The sequence below is a fragment of the Osmerus mordax genome, chromosome 8, assembly GCF_038355195.1.
Source record: "Osmerus mordax isolate fOsmMor3 chromosome 8, fOsmMor3.pri, whole genome shotgun sequence".
Taxonomy (NCBI): Eukaryota; Metazoa; Chordata; class Actinopteri; order Osmeriformes; family Osmeridae; genus Osmerus; species Osmerus mordax.
The window spans coordinates 16,098,541-16,116,614 of record NC_090057.1 but is presented as its reverse complement, the minus strand read 5'-3'; the positions used below and the strand labels follow the sequence as shown (position 1 = coordinate 16,116,614).

General features: G+C 41.7%; 1 pseudogene; it reads left to right on the top strand.

Moving 5' to 3' along the window:
* Positions 1 to 214: 214 nt before the first annotated feature.
* LOC136947494 (reticulon-4-interacting protein 1 homolog, mitochondrial-like) overlaps positions 215 to 18,074 on the top strand; it is a 67,992-nt pseudogene continuing 50,132 nt past the window's right edge.

Genomic DNA, 18,074 nt, shown 5'->3' with positions numbered 1-18,074 from the left:
ATCTACTTCCTGTTCACGCCAAATATATCACACCCAACATCCCTTTCCTGTATTAACCGGACAATGCTTCACCTGGATTTGAGTAAACCAGGTTACGCTTGGAAATCAAATGCTGTAGCAAGGCGACCCTTGAACTAAAAGAGAAGCAGGGAATCAACATCAGCTCCATATTCCCATAGAGAGACAGTGATAGGTGTGTGACGTACATAACAACATGGCTCACAAGCTGGTGCGGACACATCTGTCAGGTGTTGGTGCCAGTGAGGTAGTTGGCAGCACACACACACAAACACACATTTTTGTATGTGTATTTGAATTAGATGTAGTATTTATGTATGTAAATGTACTGTATGTAAGCCAGATAGAACAACACCCCCACTACCTTGTCACACACAAAAGACACACTTGCATTTAGGAAGTAATCTCTCAAACAAAACCCCCAAAATACATGAAAGGAGAATAAGAGTTTGTGATACAACTGTTCATGGTATGTGTTGGGCTTCTGTTAGTGTTGAATGGGACAATCTGTTCCCAATCAATGTGCCGACCTAGGGCTTTTCTCTGTACTTCCAAACAGCATATCAGCATGTACGGCTCGCTAATCCACAGGATAAACAGAGTCAGGATGGTGTATTATATTCCTGATGCTGTCCTTGCACAGGGAGGAAGTCCTACAGATAAGATGATATCTATCTGTTGAATGACAGACTGCATTGTATTTCCTGTGGCAGAGTCCCTGAGGCACAGTAAAAATGATTGTGTGTGTGTGTTTGTGCACAGTGTTTTTTTTTAAACAAATTTTCAGAACAGATAAAACCCTGATGCACCAATTTATCTCTCTGATTTTGACATGATAGCAGACTGAAAAAAACATCTTCATCAGTCTCAACAGTCTGTATGGAGTCAGGTGGCTGAGCGGTTAGGGAATCGGGCTAGTAATCTGAAGGTTGCCAGTTCGTGCCAAATGACGGTGTCCTTGGGCAAGGCACTTCACCCTACTTGCTTCGGGGGAATGTCTCTGTACTTACTGTAAGTCGCTCTGGATAAGAGTGTCTGCTAAATGACTAAATGTAACAGGTGAATGAACATGTAAAGTGGCAAATTCCAAATAAACTTGAAACTTTTGGCATTTTCAGGATGGAAATCAATGTTGAGAGAATATATTCTCCTACAACTAACCATCCACAATCATAACTTGAGTTCATCTATACTGTGATAAACATATTGTTAAATAGTTAAGCGGTCAAGAGATAAGTGAAACTTAGCTAAAGATTGGAATTCCACTCCATGAATTTGCGATAAGGCTTCCAGGAGTTATCCAGTGCCCTAGACCAGTGTTTCCCAACCGGGGTGCCGCGGCACCCAGGGGTGCAGTCTGATGAGAGCAAGGGTGCCGTGTAAAAGTCCTTCAACCAGTAGCGGACTGGCCATCGGGAGCACACGTCTGGACCGGAGGGCCGCTTTCCTTATAATTTTTTAGACTATACTAATAAAATGTCGGCAGAAGATTGAGCGACACAGTTGGCCGTCCCCCATTTCCCAAAGGCCGGTTGGTCTATTCCAAATGAACGTCTGAACAGCCATTACCCCGCCCCCTTTGTCTCGCTTACACTCGACAGCACTGAGATCGAAAGCTAGCTAGTAGAGATATAACGATCGAAAACCAGGATAATAAACGTAAGGGGCTGAAAAATAAGAGACAAGAAGACATCATCTTCACGAGACAACGTTTTACCAATTGAAAAACGGCTATGTTTATTTTACATAAAGCTCAAAAACTATTTTGCGCTGAAATAAAGGCCAAACATTTTCGCTCGCGTGCTGTGCGCACTTGCATGAACTGTGAATCTCCCTAACTTGCATTACATCAAGTGGGCTGGTTCTGGTGGGCCAGTCTGGATAATAGTCCAGGGACTTTTAACCCTTTACCCCCAGTCCGTCCCTGCCTTCAACGAATTTTCCTTGAAGCTGGATGAGTCGACTGACATTAGTGGGCACGCACGCTCAGCTCCTTGCAAATGTTCGATTCGTAGATGGCGACAGCATTCGAGAAACCTTTTTATTTTGTAAATCAATGCCTGACAAAACAACGGGAGAAGAAATATATTGTCTGTCACATGTACTGATGGGGCCGCTGCCATGACGGGGAGTTCGAAAGGCTTCATTAGCAGAGTCAGAGCGCAAAACCCACATGTGAAAGCCACTCACTGCTTTTTACATAGGGAGGCACTGGTAGCAAAGACGCTCCCGAAGGAACTCTGATGTACTGGACAGAGCAGTAGATATAGGCCTAATTAATTTAATCAAGGCACGCCCACTGAAGAGCCGTCTATTTTCGATTTTATATGAGGAAATGGGAGCGGAACATCAGAGCTTTTTATTACATACGGCCGTTCGATGGCTATCACGCAGCAAGGTTTTGGCACGACTACTAACTGAGGGAAGACTTAAAAACGTCCCTCAATCAGGAGAATTCGGATATGTAGAGTGAAGTCCTTTTCATGTTTTTTTCAAAATTTTGAAACTTTTCTAAGGGTGCCATGACTGAAAAAAGGTTGGGAAACACTGCCCTAGACCATGACTTGACTGACATGAAGTATCCAATCAGTGAGGCAGCGAAGTGGTTTCCAGGGAGAGCAACTCCTCAACCGCTCCGACCCCAAAGCTGTGTTGCCTTTCTATCGCTCAGGCTTTCTTTAAGAAAAGGAACCTCCATTTTCCAGTTGTGCCTAGGGCATGGTGAGTTGGTTTTTATGTCCAACCATGACGTATGCTCATTAGATGTATCTGTGTGGTTTGGTATAGCGGCATGGTGATTAGGTTGTTAATTAGTCTGGGACTGAGAGAGCAGTGTGAAAGCAAGATGAAGGATGGAGGGAGGGAGGGAGGGAGAGGGAGAGAGAGAGAGAGAGAGAGAGAGAGAGAGAGAGAGAGAGGAAGAGACGGAGACAGACACAGATGGAAGAAGAATGCAATGAGTATGCAAAGAGCAGAAATGCATCATAGGAAAGAGACCATTTAAAAATAGAGAGCAATACAGGCAGAGAGATAGACGCAGGTGCAGTCCTTAGGAGTAGGCCAAGATATCCCTGATCAAATGGTGACAGTTCACATATGCTGCTCTGTACCTCGACACTAAATGAGATCAATGGGAAAGCCTTTTATTTAGGGCAGAAGGACCATGTGATTTGGGTTATTGGTCCCAAGGTGGACTGAAGGCCCAGATAGCAAGCTATACCCTGCTGTTCTCAGAACCAGGACACAGATTGCCAACCTCTCCACAAACAGCTTTTAAATGAGATGTTTTGAGAGACTGGCCTACTCCTGTCCATGGTGGCTAAGGAGGAAGGTCAAACTATTAAAGGCACGTACAGTTGTAGGGAATAACAGTGCCTCCACTCAGACAAACTGGGAACTGCCTGTTCCTAGTTTTGTTTTTTAAAGCGGTCTGCCTCACACACTTCGTTAGGCAGACCCACTGTAATGAGGGGGCTAAAACAAAGCGGCCAATATGAGTTGGTGTCCCCCCCTCCCCTGAGATTTGAGATAATAATGCTAGCTTTGTTTGCTGTTTGGTGTCATGCTGAATCATCATTATTCTGCCTCAGGGACCCTGGGGACTCTTTTTCTCCTCTCAGTCAACAAAACATGTATTGGAGACAGGCAGAACACCATGAAACTCTTTGGCCTAATTTGCCTTGACTGAATAAAAAATATGTCTGGACGAGTTTTACAGACTATACTCTCCATTGATGAGCTCATTCTCATGATAGTGTATGACTACGTGCTTTTTCTGAAAAGGGGTAGTAGCCTTTAGGGATTCATTTGAACAGCCTGTGTCTTGGTAACAATGGTGATGTTAAGATTATATTGCATGTCCTCTTTGTCTGTTTTTGTTTGTTTCAATATATGAGATTTGTTCTTGTTTTGGTTTGTTCAAGGCCAGTTTAGTCTAGGTGCAAAATAATCAAAGGTGTGAAAAGTGCTATCCAATTTATGAAAACAAAACACTACAATACTGCATGCAATACTGTGCATAACCGATTAAATTACATTGTCATTTAGCAGACGCTCTTATCCAGAGCGACTTACAGTAAGTACAGGGACATTCTCCCCGAGGCAAGTAGGGTGAAGTGCCTTGCCCAAGGACACAACGTCATTTTGCACAGCCGGGAATCGAACCAGCAACCTTCGGATTACTAGCCCAATTCCCTAACCGCTCAGCCACCTGACTCCCACGTGATTGACCAGTATGGCACGAATGAGGTTCTAATTTTCACTGAAGAGTACACAACTAGTATACATTTTGACAGTGAGGTTTTAATTCATATCCATGCTGCAAGTCTCAACCCTCTTGACATATCCATGAGGGGTAAGTTGGGTCAAAACTCCTTGATTCAGCCGTCTTTTGCTGGTAGTACTGTAAATCGGCTGCAAAAAAGCTGGTTATAGAGCATAGGTCTAGCCTAGAACTCTTTCTGCCGATGCAATCTGTCCGTGCACTAGAAGTCACCTGTCTTACAGGCATGTCTTATGTTGATCTCAGGGGGGTATGGGGCTACAATCCTGAAACTGCGACGAGACCCTTTGAGCCTGGTGCAACAAGGCAGCTCTGAGTTTCCAATTGTACTGGGTCGTGACCTATCTGGTGTGGTGGTGGACTGTGGGTCTGGGGTGACACACTTTAAACCAGGAGATGAGGTACTGGAAAACATCACTCATATTGTCTGTTCGTTGAATACTCAAAGTCATTTATACATAAACCTTAAAAAAGAATGGACCGGCTTAAATGTGCGCATGGAATGTGAAAATCCAATTCTAATGTCTGTCTAATATTTTTTCATTCTTTCAATAGGTGTGGGCAGCAATTCCACCATGGAAACAAGGTAGCCTTGCAGAGTTTGTGACTCTAACAGAACATGAGGTACTCCAACCATTTTAAGTAGGCCACCTTGTACAGCCTACCTTAATATTGCACCATAAAGTATGCCTAAAGTTCATTGCATGATATGCAAACAATGTGATAAGGTGCATGTTTCAGATGAACACGTTCTGTTTTGTGTTTGATTAATTCATTTGGGTTTAATTTATTTATTTAAAAAAAGACACCACCACCAACACCACCAGGACAGGGTCCATAGTTCTCTGTGAACCTTTTCACTGAAAGATCCTGTAAAGTAAATTCCATGTTTTGCTTATAAGTACAATATATACGTGTGAAATGAGTTCCTGAAAGCATGTGCAAAGCACAAAAACTTTGTCGCACTGAAATGTGGAGTTACAGTGCGTGTCCACTGCAGCGACGCGAATCGCTTGCCATCGCTCGCCTTCCCACAGTTCACCACGCTCGGGGGCGTTTCAAACAGATTAATGTAAAATGTAGTTCTCTAAAGTCACTGTTGTAGTTGTCATGGCCAAGTGTGCAGACTTGGGTTTACATACTCGCAACATCGATCAAAATACAACTTGTATACAAAATACAAAACTGTTTAATAGACATAAACGTTGACATGTGTAAAAAACGTTTTATTATATTACTCAAAGTCTGCTAATCTGTCGATACGATAGGGAGTTCCAGCCGGGCTAGCTAGCTACTGTAGTTACCACAGAACGAAGTTACGTAATGTGACTAGACTGAATTTGAAAGTACAAGCACCAACAACTTCGGCAACCTTGCGCCATGCATCGTTTTTTATTAACATCTCTGTACGAATACAGAGATGTGTCGTACAACACCGGGTAAGCAGCTATACAAGCAATTATTTTCTCCTCCATTCTGAAACTGAGAGCTAGAAATGTTTACCATGGTTGCTACGTTACGAGAAACAGGAAAACAATCCGATTGGCAATCGCTAGCGAAAATCGCTCCTCATTTGCATCAAGTTGAGAAAATCTCAACTCGAATCGCTTGAATCGCGTCGCTACCCACAATGCACCACGCAAGCGATTCGCCTGGCTCCATTGAAAATGAATGGAAAACATCGCGTCGCTCGCATCGCGTCGCTGCAGTGGACAAGCACCGTTAGACCGAAGAAAAGTTTCTCCTCCGTTTTCAGATCAGGTTTTAATGGGCGGAGCCAAAAAATGCCCTATCTACGTCATTTCGCCCTATCTACGTCAGATCACTGAATGGCTCCTCCTGCTGTACTGTTATTGTAGCCTACATCAGCTAGCTAGCTAGCTTCAGGATGTCTCCCACCAACCGCAACTGCATCTTCCCTGGATGCAAGAACTCCAGCTGCGCTGCAACGCCATTTAAGTTCCCTATTGATAATGAAAGGAAAAATAGGTGGATAGATTTTGTGAAGAGCCACGCTGATGGAAAGCTTCAGATAAACTCCAACAGCCGCCTCTGCAGTGGATAAGAGAGTCTGCTAAATGACTAAATGCAGTGACCATTTCACAGCGGATAGTTTTAACATGGACCAGAGACAGACGGGGTTCGCAGAGACACGGCTTCGCTTGCAGCGCGGAGCCGTACCGAGCATCGCCCTCCCGGCCGTTCCTCCTCCCGGTCGCACCTGGACAATCCACAGCTGCCAGCAGTTTATCACTCTGTTCTGTGTGGTTGTTATAATTATACTAGATAACTTTTCCAGAGGTATCTCTGCTATGAGTTTGTGCAAACCGCTAAATTGATATTAGGCTACTCGGTGTAGAATGATGGTATTTTGGTGAAATGGTAGCTAATGTGTTAGAAGTAGCCTAGTTGGAGAGCTCAATGTCTGCTGTCTCTGGTGTCCATTTTTACTGTTACAGCTCAGGGGAACATTTCATTTATATGCATCTGTATGTTTCACTCATTGAACAAATAAATTCAAATTCTATATGGTTTTGTTCGGCTTGACATAGAGTCTATTATCTGGGTCGGATGTAGGCACTAGGCAGCGAGGGGCGGAGCTTCAGCTCCTTCAGGCAACACGCCCCCTCAGTCTCAAGCAGAGAAGACGGCTGATTTTTTCACGATTTCAAAGCCTAATTTAACATACTTGTCGGTGTTATTTTTTCATTCGAATTTGGATGGGTAGTTAATAACACATTATTCTGTGGTGTGGCGAACTTAAAACTCGTTTTCAGGTCCACTTTACAGGATCTTGAACATAACTAGTAGAATCTCGACAATTTGGATTCGATTCAAAGCCGTTATGTAATACCACAGTAGAGCGTGTATAATTAATCAGGGTTCAGTTCCACTGCTTTGCATGAGCCAGAGAAATATCATTTAGTCGGACAGTGGAACTGCCTTGTCTGCTTGAGTAGTAGTAGGGTGTATTGTTAGCTTGCTATCCCCCCCTGCCCTCACCACAACTCCCAGGATGAACTTTCCGTTTTTACACAAAGAAAAGTTTTCTTTGTTAGTCCAGGAAAATGCAGTGTTAATGAATGTCAGGTGCGTGTTTTATTAAGTGTTTTTGTTCTTGTGTGTTCACGGCCCCCCCCAGGTCTCACACAAACCAAGATCACTGAGTCACACAGAGGCAGCATCCATCCCCTATGTGGCTGCGACGGCCTTGTCTGCCCTTGTCAATGCCGCTAGCCTCTGCAGAGACAACTGCAACTAGAGAGGGTACAATTTCTGGGGAAATTGTAGGGTGTGCTTGCTTGCGTCGGTTGTACAGGGATTTTAATGCCATTTTTACAACTGATATTCCTGTATATTTTATATAAAAATGCATAGGGCCTACTTATTATGTATAAATATTACATAGATTTAAAAGCATCTTTTTTTTGCTGCTCATTTACAACTCAAAATACGAGTGAAGTGTAGAATGAAATATGATGTCTTCTCATTTCCCCTGCAAGAGGCAGCCTCATAGCCGAATCAAAACGAATACATTTGGCAGACCGGTGTAAAAATGGACCTAATCTCTGTGACTTAAACGTCCTTTTAAGTTTTCCCTTCTCGTGATATTTTCAGGCATTTAGCCTACTCATATTGCATTCATTCATTAATAAAGAACCCCCTTTGAAGATTATTCTACGACGTTACCGGCAGAAGATAGAATCGCGATTCAAACAGTACCATCTGCTAACTGAAAATATGCCCCCAAAAACGTAAATAAGCTTGACATTTATTTAGTGGAAAATCGCTCATTCATAAAAAGCTCACTGGTAGCGATCATTGTCAGTAACAACGCAAAATGCGATATAGCCCTGTGTGGAGAAGCTGTCCCGGTAAATTGTACTAGTACAGTACAGTACTAGACTACAGCTGTGTTCGTCTTGGTAGCGATTGTGTTGGTTGAATTCGATTAAACGTTCCGTTGTACGGTTTAGGCTGAAATTAATTATTTTCATGAACAGATTGACAAAGTTTAGGCTGTGGCAATGAAGTTCAGGTTAGTAGTCAGATAGTTTCACCTATTGAAAGACTTTTGATTTAAGTAAGGGGAGTGCCGAACATGTTCTGTCGCCGTTTGACTTCCGAAACAGCTGTGTAAGTTAGATGTTTTTGTCGTGTGTCTCGCGTAGGCTACAGCGTTGCAATGAGCAACACTGGTTTGAAACCACAGGTAATGATAATTTCACCAACAAATCGTTTACTTGTAATGTAATGTCATAGTAAATCCTACAAAGAAAATGTATTTGTGAGGAATATTTATTTTAACGATTGAAAACAGATGCATCATAGACCACTGTGGTATGTGTTGCCCGGGCAACAGAGGCTAATGTCATGCTAATGCTTCAGTGAAATAGCAGACTACCGTTTCCGAAAGTATATGTGGGCCTACTTCCTTAATAATATCAGCTAATATTGTACATTACATTTCATAATTGTGTTTCACATCACAAAGTAAAATGAGTAAATAGTTATCACCCTGGCCTCTTTGCTTGTGGCGTTTCTGCAGCTGCCTTGCAGTAAAGCTATAGTTAGCCTAGCTATCCCCCAAGTTAACAGATGCGAAACGAATGTTCTGCTACAGGTAGTCACGCGTGTTTTCGTGACGTAGTGACGTTAGTAACGTCAGTGACTGTGGCTAGCAAATTAGCCAACTAACTTTTCACCACAAAAACGCAATTTCTACTTAAACCATGCAACGGAACGTAAATAAAAATACAACCAACGCAATCGCTAACAAGACGAACCTTTTGACACCGCCGTTGTGTATGTAGTCCAAATATTGACTGATCCTTAGGGGGGCGAAAATAAATAATAATAATAAATATATATGTGAGAGAACAAAGGTTGTGCCCTTTGCCGAAGGCAAAGCACACCCAATAACAAACGGCAAGTATTCCACTACTAGCGCACATACACACAACCGTACATGCGTGCACTCCCACACAAAGATATCTGTGACTTCATACAGTGATTGTATTGTAGACTTAATTTAAAATGGATTATATTGCCTATTTTTTTTTACATTAATCTACACTCAAATACCCATTTTGACAACATTTTTTTAAAAAGTTAAGCAAATTCATAAAGAAGTATATACCCTTTGCTGTGGCAATCCGAATTGTGGTAAGGTGCTTCCTGGTTGCTATGACAATGACCCGAAGCAAACAGGCTTCAGGACATGTCTCTGAATGTCCTTGAGTGGTTTAGTCAGACTTAACTGAACTGAACAGACTTAACTTTAACTGTTACACTGAATTGTTTCCACTATGCTGCTAATTTCTCAGGTTCTTTTAGTATGTATCCATGTGTGTGTATGATTGGTTGTCTGTATTTATTGTATTTATTTAAGATGAGTAGTTTTAGTTATTTATTTGTGAGTGGTTTTAACCAGAACCTCAGTACCAAATTTCGTTCCGGCTCATGCAAATGTTTTTGGAATGACAAAGTTATCCTTATCCTCAAACCCCATAGAACATCTGTGGAGAGACCTTGAGATGGCAGTTCACCTATGCTTTCCATCTGGCTCTGTCATTATGGTTAATTGAGTACAGATTAATGGAGGAAATGTATGCATTTCCAATGTAATCTAATTAAACAAGAAAATGTACTAAAAGTAATGGGTCAGAAAGCTTTCTGAAGCCACTGTATGTACGGTTTCCCTAATTCACCCTGATTTGACGCTTCTGTAAGTCTTCAATCATTCTCAAAGTTTAGAAACAGCACTGGAACTCAGCAGGGTAGATGCAAAGTGTTTTATTGGTTCTCGAGTAACAAAGATTCCCAATAGAACGTGAGTTTGATCCCAGGATCAGACTGAAGTTTTTCTCCGGAAATTTCACTTTTATAGTCTTCTCCCCATTGTATTGTAATATGGTACGATATGTGTTGGTTACATATACATTAGGCATTCTTACCCAGTGGGTCCCTTGTCTTAGGGCATTCAAATTACAGGTACTTTCCTAAATAGACAAATCTCCCAATTTAGGCCCTTTCTGACCTTGAACACCCAGCTGCACTAGGCTCCTGGGCGTAAGGCCACAAATATGTCTCATAAGTTATAGCTGGGCTTCCTGGTTCTTTATGGAAGCACACACATATTCTTCTCCCCCACTCAGCCCCTAATTATCCAGATCTTCATATTGTGGGCTTTATTTCTTCTACCATTGTCTAGGGAAAACAATAATCAGTCAACAGCTTTGCATCTGGTTTCCAATAATATAGCATGTACTAAAAGTGATTACAAGTTTCATTAAATCCATTATCATTACCCATCTTCATAATTACAACAGTGTGATGTTTTTTCTACAACATTCCCCCCTGTGGGACTTACAAAGTCCCATCACAACGCCTACTGGAAACACTGCTGTACTTATTCAACAGAAACAATACTGGAAGAACATAAGTTCTGATAGACTACAAAAACTTTCAAAACCACCTTAGGCAACAAAATCATACACTTCCCATGCATTGTGACAGTAGAACCATCAAAAATACAGAACAGGGTATTATTAATTTCAATCTTATACATAAACGTCATCATGTGCGAAGCCAAACCGTGGTGGCCTGGTGGACTTTCCTACTTTCCAAAACTCGATTAAGCTATCAACTTATTGCAACGCATAGCGGGGTGTTAAGTAAAAGGGTTTGGGGTAACTAACAACTCCTTGTAGCCCCAGTGACACACGCAGCGCGAGTCATCAGGGTTAACTATGCTCATAATGCGAGATGAACACCTGTTCCTATCACTACTTAAGTATATAAGACAAACCGAGTCATCGCTAGCTGTCATACTGTACATTCCTGCTCCTCCACCATCCACACTGAGAAGCTTAGCACTGAGGTCCTAATACTCATATCAAAATTGGTCCGTTTCATTAGCATAAGTGTTTGTAACGTTCCATTATGACTGCAAATATGTCTCACACAAGGACTGTTGGTCATATGATGAGCTAGTAAGCAACAGGGTCATGCATCATTGCTACACCCTGCAGAAGTAAGTTGCAGTTAACAATGACACCTCTACCCATCCCACATAACCCTGCATCCCTGTGCTGAGGGCCTAAACTGTAAAGATCCTGTAAAGTGGAATTAAAAACGAGTTTCAAGTTCACCACACCACAGAATAATGTGTTATTAACTACCCATCGACATTTGAATGAAAAAAAACCACTGACAAGTATGTTAAATTAGGCTTTGAAATTGTAAGAAAATCAGCAGTCTTCTCTGTTCGAGACTGGGGGGGGGGTGTCGCCTGAAGAAGCTGAAGCTCGGCCCCCTCGCTAGAAGGCCCCACCTCTCTCACGTAAGCTACCTACGACCCAGATAATGGACGCTACGTCAAGCCGAACAAAACAGTATAGAATTAGAATGTATTTGTTCAATGAGTGAAACATACAGATGCATATAAATGCAATGTTCCCCTGAGCTGTAACACAGGAGTAAAAATTTACGCCAGAGACAGCAGACAGTGAGCTCTCCAACTACTTCTAGCACATTAGCTACCATTTCACCAAAATACCATCATTCTACACTGAGTAGCCTAATATCAAGTTAGCGGTTTGCACTAACTCATAGCAGAGATACCTCTGGAAAAGTTATCTAGTATAATTATAACAAGCACACAGAACTGAGTGATGAACTGCTGGCGGCGGTGTATGGTCCAGGTGCGACCGGAGGATGAACGGCCGGGTGGGGCGATGCTCTGTACGGCTCCGCGCTGCAAGCGAAGCCGTGTGTTGGTGAACCCCGTCTGTCTCTGGTCCATTTTAAAACTGTCCGCCATTAAATGGTCAGTGCAGAGGCGGCTGTTGGAGTTTATCTGAAGCTTTCCATGAGCATGGCTCTTCACAAAATCTATCCACCTATTTTTCCTTTCATTATCAATAGGGAACTTAAATGGCGTTGCAGCGCAGCTGGAGTTCGTGCATCCAGGGAAGATGCAGTTGCGGGTGGTGGGAGACATCCTGAAGCTAGCTAGCTAGCTGATGTAAGCTACAATAACAGTACAGCAGGAGGAGCCATTCAGTGATCTGACGTAGATGGGGCGAAATGACGTAGATAGGGCTTTTTTTTGGCTCCGCCCATTAAAACCTGATCTGAAAACGGAGGAGAAACTGTTCTTCGGTGTAACTCCACATTTCAGTGCGACAAAGTTTTAGGGCTTTGCACATGCTTTCAGGAACTCATTTCACACGTATATAATGTACTTAGGAGCAAAACATGGAATTTACTTTACAGGATCTTTAAAAGACGAAGAGCACTATAATTTCAGCTACTAAAACGAATATTCGACTACTTCTACAGTTTAACAGTTCAGCTTTCAGCTTCTCCCGCTTTCAAAGCTCTTAGCATTGTTAGATGATGAAGTTCAGCTTCCACACTGCCTCTTTTGTGTGAGTCACACATTTTTTTAATTCATTTCAGCTTGCGGGTATTTTCTCATTTCTGTATTTTTAGCAATAAAAAAAAATAATAATTCAGCTATCAGCATTCCAACACATTTTCTGCAGGAAATGCACTTTCTAGTTCAACTTCTTCATAATATTCTTCTTCTATTTCTTCCTTGACACCTTTCAGCATCTTCAAATCTTCAGCTATTAAAACCGTTCAGCTATCAAAAAATTCAGCAGTTTCAGGCTACGACTGCTATGACTTTTCAGCTTTCTACTCATTATGTTAGAATTAATATAAATTAGTGCTGTCAGTTTAACGCGTTATTAACGGCGTTAACGCAGACCCATTTTAACGGCGTAATTTGTTTTATCGCGTGATTAATATTCTTTTTGGCCTAGCAAACGTCGTAGTTTTTTTCACATGCTGTTGCAACAACTACTGACGTTAGACAAACTACAACACCACACCAGATCTAGCTAGACCGGAAACAAAACAACAGGCACGCCGCACCCACTTGTTTGGGCTTGCGAGCCGGCTAAAGAGTAGTAGGCTAACGTTACGTTTTGAGTGGATGGCGAGCGCGAGACGCCGAAATGGATGCCAATAAGATTCTGAATGTAAAGTTTACTTTTAAAAAGTTGCCAAATGGTTCCATTGACAAGACTAAAGTGATCTGTGTGTTTTGCCGTTGTGAACTGAGCTATCATCGCAGCACGTCAAGTCTGAAATACCACTTGATGGCCAAGCACACAGCTGATGCAAATTCTCAGCCCCCTTGTCAAAGCCAGGCGATTGATGTTGTTTTCAATTAAAAAAAAACATTTGCACCAAGCAATCCGATCCACTTTTCCATGTTGATAAGAGCATTAAAATGAGAAAAAATTATTGGACAAAAAGAAATCAAGGGACATTTAAAATAGATAAAAATGTGCGATTAATCGCGAGTTAACTATGCCATTAATGCGATTAATCGCGATTAAATACTTTAATCGTTCGACTGCACTAATATAAATCAATATTCATACTGTTTTTAACATGGTTTTCCAATGGAGTTTTTTTTTCAAATCCTCTCAAACTTCTTAAAACTTCTTCAACTTCCAAATCTTTCTTCTTCCTCAATCTTTTAGCTAGAGCCACCATTTAAACTTTTAAATGTTGACAAAACCCTAAACTATAAAAAAAATCAGCTTTTTGATATCTATTCAACTTTTTTCAATATCAATGATTATGTTTCATGACTTTTTCAAACCGTTTCTGAGATTTACATGGGTGTGTACGTGAAAGCCTAGAGTGCAGACTGAAACGCTTACGCCGTGGCTACACCAAGCACGGAAATGTTGCCTTGCGGACGCGGTGTGGACTCAGCAGAGTTCTAATCTGTTTTAAGCAATGAGAGTGGCTACACCAGACGCGGAAACTGAATTTCCGCGCTAACAATTTCCGCGCGGAAAATTGAGAAATAGACTGGCTTCTATTTTTATTATTTTCCGCGAGGTTTGCGTGGCCCTTTTTACATAGTCTGGTAATAAATCTATTAAAATTATTATGTATTTTGCTGTAAATAATGAAGGTAGCAATAAATCCGATTATTTCCCAAACCCCGAGAGCTGTTTCCATGGAGATTTAACGTTTCTAACGATTTTAACGTTGCTTTTCTATTTGAAGATACGTCAGTGATAGTAATTACATCGATTCAAGTGTCAAATAGGAAGTAAGATAGTTGACAGTGTTTGTAAAATAAATAAACAAAGACAGCAAAACTGATTCATCTTCAACGCGTCCAGTGTAGCCGGCTAAATAAAAGATCCGCTCCGTGAACGTTCTATTTCCGCACAGAAAAATTTCCGCGCTGGGTGTAGCCGTAGCGTAGAGAGTGGAGCTTCGTATTAGAGTCGTATTTCTGACCGCACAGAAATCTAAAGGACATCTCTGGTTTACGCAGTCTTGGGTCTCGGAAAGTATCCTTATTTTTTGGTTTGGACCTATAGTTTTGCGTCTAGGTTAACCCTTGTGCTGCCTTCGGGTCACATGACCCAAAGGTTCATAACGAACCATCGTTGCGTTTACCCAATTTTACCCAATACAAAATCAAATAAAAATAATTTTATTTTAACCTTCACAATGTGGGGGGTCTGAAACAGCCCAACAGTTAAAAGAAAATGCTTCACTTTGTTTTTGAATGCGGTAAAGTTGTCGCAATACGACGGTGGGTCACAATGATTGATGGGTCACAATGACCCAAAAATAACACAATGGTTAACTTGTTTGAGGTGTGGATTCTAGCTACATTTCTTTTATTCTCTGCCCTCAGCGCGTTAGCAATCATAGCTGCACCATCCCCGTGGCAACGACAGACACGCACCACTCAGTCTCTCATGCAGGTGATTGGTATTAGCTGATTAGTGGAGTGACAAGACAGAGTTTGATAGTATTTCAACCTAATACAATTTACAAGAGGTGACTCAACACTGTGGAGTCCTTCCGCTTCCTGGGCACTATCCTCTCCCAGGACCTCAAGTGGGAACTGAACATCAGCTCCCTCATCAAGAAAGCACAACAGAGGATGTACTTCCTTCGGCAGCTGAAGAAGTTCAACCTGCCAAAGACAATGATGGTGCACTTCTACTCAGCCATCATTGAGTCCATCCTCACCTCCTCCATCACCGTCTGGTACGCTGCTGCCACTGCCAAGGACAAGAGCAGGCTGCAGCGTATCATCCGCACTGCTGAGAAGGTGATTGGCTGCAATCTGCCTACCCTCGAGGACCTGCACACCTCGAGGACCCTGAGGCGAGTGAGGAAGATTGTGGCCGACTCCTCCCACCCTGGACACTCCCTGTTTCAGTCACTCCCCTCCGGCAGAAGGCTGCCTTGTCTGTGCAAACTTTCATGGCGAATAAATCCCATTCTGATTCTGATTTTATTAATCGTTGTATGCTCCACGGACCAAACTTGCACCATCATCCTTCTGCAACAAAGTGTCGCCGTGTCTTCCTGTATCGGCCCTACTGATCCTTTGTTTCATTCAATCAACACATTGAATCCTACTAAGAAAGCCGAGTAAACGCACTCAGTGATAGGCTACATCTGCTACTGCTATTACTATCCTAACTATAATTTCAGCTGTTAAAACTATAATATTCTTGTTATGACTAGCTAACCTACTTCTTCTGTTTAACAGTTCAGCTTTCAGGCCGCATTGTGGGCTATTTAAGCTCTTAGCTTTGTTAGATGATGCAGTTCAGCTTCCACACTGCCTCTTGAAATTCAACTATTTCTTCAATTGCTTCACAACGTTCAAACTTATTCTCCCCCATTGTATTTAAGCACTTATAAGTGCTTAAGGGTGGGAAAATAATAATAACTAGAGAGGGTACAATTTCTGGGGAAATTGTAGGGTGTGCTTGCTTGCGTCGGTTGCACAGGGGTCCGTTTTTTAATTACATTTTTACAGCTGATATTTCTGTATATTTTATATAAAAATGCATACTTGTTATTTATAAAGATTACATAGATTTAAAAGCATCTTTTTTTTGCTGCTCATTTACAACTCAAAATACGAGTGACGTGTAGAATGAAATAGATGTCTTCTCATTTCCCCTGCAAGAGGCAGCCTAGGCTACTATGCACGTATTTGGGGTTGTTTTCGAGGCAATAGCCTTATTTTCCAAGACATCACAGCTCCTTCTGACACCACATATAAAAAATTCATACTAAGAACGTCGCTGCTAACCCAGACAATACGATCAAAATACGTGTAACACAACATGGAAACATTCAATTACTATGCCATTTCGTGTAGCCTATGGCTGACTGTTTCTTCGCTATATCTTTTGAAATAAATTCATTTCATAATTGTATATTCTGAACAAATGTAGTGAGCACTACATTACAGCCATTCACGACATAATAAATGGAAGCTAAGAAAATTAAAGATTCAAGTGGGATTCAATCCCACGAGCAAAAACACATGCATTGTTATAATCCGTTGCATTACACCGCGAGCTACTGAAGCACATGAATGTTTCAGGAATTCAGTCACAAATTTGTTAACTACGTTGGCCTTCAGGCAACATGTTGTTTTGGTTCTTCTGAATCAACTAGTTACCGTGTGGAGAAGCTGCCCCGGTAAATTGTACTACTACAGTACAGTACTAGACTACTGCTGTGTTCGTCTTGGTAGCGATTGCGTTGGTTGAATTCGATTTAACGTTCCGTTGTACGGTTTAGTCTGAAATTAATTATTTTCATGACAGATTGGCAAAGTTTAGGCTGTGGCAATGAAGTTCAGGTTAGTCGTCAGCAGTGTTGGGAACGTGACCGAAAAAGTGTAATTAGTTACAGTTACTAGTTACTTATTTCAGAAGTAACTGCATTACTTTACTAGTTACTGCATAGAAAAGTAATTAGTTACAAGGGATCGTTTGCGTTACTTTTAATTCCTGCTTCTATTATCAAATTAACGCACACAGATAATTATAATATTTTAGTGTTGCAGTGGGACAAGACAACTGTAAAACGTTATATCATTTTATGTTGCTAATTACTTGCCTGAAGGCAACGGACTCAAATGTTGACATAGGTCGCATGTCTTGACAACATATCTGGCAATCAGTCTGTTTAGTTCTGCCTGGCTTAGAGACTGGAAATACTTCTGTTTAAAATCAAGCCTCGGCTGTTTTGATGAAGTGGCTCCGACTGCTTGATCAGCGGGTTCTTTTACGATTAGCTTTGTAGAAGCGTGTTGTTTTACTAGGTGCTTGTGAAGATTATAATTACTATTCTTCGCAGTGGATAAAGTTCTCGCACCTAAACACAAACTACAACTAACCAGTATATTTTCCTTGATCTGGACAAGGGAAAAATAATGTTGATATTTCCATGACAAAAAGCTTGCATGGTCCGAACTGTCGGCCATTGTGTGAGCTAGTCTAAAATGCGGATTGATTCATTCATACACTGCGTCGCCGTAAACTTGTAAATTAGATTAAAAACAGGAAATTGGGGAATTAATGCAAGAAAAAATGTAACGACTAACGAGCCCATTTAAATTTCAGTAATGTAGCTGCGTTATTTAATTGAAAAGAGTAATTACTAGTTACCGCCAAAAGTAGTGGAGTTACAGTAACGCGTTATTCCCAACACTGGAGAGGCAGTTAGAACCGAAACTGTACTGTACTGTAGCTAGTGGTACGTGACAGTGGCTAGTGGTACATGCCAGTGGAGCGAGTGGTACGTGACAGTGGCTAGTGGTACGTGCCAGTGCCTCTACTGGCACCTAGTGGTACGTGCCAGTGGAGCTAGTGGTACGTGACAGTAACTAGTGGTACATGCCAGT